This window comes from Condylura cristata, unplaced genomic scaffold (genome assembly GCF_000260355.1).
Source record: "Condylura cristata isolate star-nosed mole 26May11 unplaced genomic scaffold, ConCri1.0 scaffold00005, whole genome shotgun sequence".
NCBI classification, from domain to species: Eukaryota; Metazoa; Chordata; class Mammalia; order Eulipotyphla; family Talpidae; genus Condylura; species Condylura cristata.
In genome coordinates this window covers 68,314,454-68,316,229 of record NW_004567106.1, presented here as the reverse complement: position 1 = coordinate 68,316,229, position 1,776 = coordinate 68,314,454, and the positions used below count along the sequence as shown (strand labels likewise).

The 1,776-nt window shown below is 51.6% G+C and overlaps 1 protein-coding gene across 1 annotated transcript in view; it reads right to left on the bottom strand.

Moving 5' to 3' along the window:
• Positions 1 to 1,776, bottom strand: part of LOC101632932 — an 18,588-nt gene that overhangs the window by 1,960 nt on the left and 14,852 nt on the right. The window lies entirely within an intron of this gene.

The following is a 1,776-nucleotide window of genomic DNA, read 5'->3' as shown; positions in this document are numbered from 1 at the left end:
GTGTGTGACCAGCGGCCTGACGAAGAGGGGAAGGGTGACCCCCCCTCTGCAGGGACCACGGGCGATGGACAATCAGGCCTCCCTGGACAGACCAGAGACACGGATCTATAAACATTCCCTCAGCATTTGTCTGGAGTCGTCATTCTGGGGAGGAGATGCTGCCATTATACGGCGGATTCATAACTTTTCCTCATAACTTCTGATTGTGAAGTCTTCTTTTTCTATGTTTTTTAACTTTTTAAATAATATGGTTTTTTTTTTACATCATTTTGTGCCTGTTTCCATCTCAGTTGCAGTCCCCGTGGACTTCCCATCACGAAATCACCCATGTGCCATCACCATAGTCCAATGCACTTCCTCCCCCCACCCGCATTTTGATCCCTTCCCCCACTACACCCCCACAAAAAGTCTCTGGTATATAGCTGTTCATCATTATCATTATTTTATCCCCTGTTCTTTTGTACTCCTGCTATGAGTGAAACCATCCAGTATTTTTCCATTTCTTTCGGGCTTCTCTCACGAAGCATGATCTTCTTCACCTCCATCCATGTTGCTGCAAAAGCTGATTGCGAAGTCTTAAAACGTTCAGCTCAAACTACCACACCTAGCAAGGACTAATTTTGTACAATTACATCCCTTAACCTACAGGCATCCGAACTTCTTTGCCCTTCTATCGTATCCCTGACCTTCAAATATATCTCGCTATTAGAATTACATTTGTTTTAAAGATTTATGTATTTGTGCATACAGAACTCGGGTACAAGTCAGACGTGCAGGGGGTGAGAGGATTTACCAGAGACACAGTGGGGAGCAGAAAAAGCAGATCGCTGAAGCACACTGCTGAGGGGAGCAGTGGGGAGACAGGAGAGGGCTGTCGTGCACTGTGGGTCAGCTGCAGGACCTGGGATCAAACTCGCACTGAAGAGGCTGTGACCAGCTTGCCGTGCAGCGTGCTCACCCGCACCACCAGGGAGGGCCCAGGAATTCACACTTTAAGTATTTTGTATTATAAATCCCACACCAAGAGATGAGGCTTTTACAAACTAGTACACAGATGCTGTTCCCCAGTGAACACTGCATGAATGTAGCACACACATCGGGCTCCCCCTTTGGGTCTCCCTCAGGGTCACCCCCTGGGAGCACAGACCGGCAGCCAGCATTGAGGTCTGAAACCCCCAGAGTCCTTGAATCTGAGATTTGTTCCGAGATCAATGAATGAAGACTAGAGGGGACCAAAGTCAGAATTTGTCTCTCCCTTTGGGGCTTCACATGTGTGCTGACAGGAGGAGTTTGAGTGATTCAGGACTGAGCCCACAGGCAGGTCGGGGCCAGGAGGAGACAGGCCCTGAGCCGGGGGCTGCAGGCCGGGGCGAATGTCCGCATGGGCACAGGAGGCCCGGGCACAGTCTGCTGGACTGCGATGTGGGCAGAGAGATTCGGGCTTGCACAGTGACCGTGTCAGAGGAGGGAGCATCAAGGATTGTCCCCCATTCTCTGGCTCTGTGGGATTGCCTTTGCTCGCCTGGGGCAGGGCCTCCGTGGAGCAGTTCTCTGTAGTGGGGTCATCAGCTCCCTCTCAAGCAGAGGCCGGCTGGTCCCTCAGCCCCAGGTCTCAGTCTGATGAGTCAGCAGATCAAGGAGGAGAAAGATGAGCTCCTGTCAACATGATCAGAGAACCAAAAGAAGGTTCCCCAGTGGAGCAGAGGCCTGGTGGCTGTGCAGGATCAACCAGGAATCAAGGACACGCCGGCAGCAGGGCACCGGAGGTGTCACTCA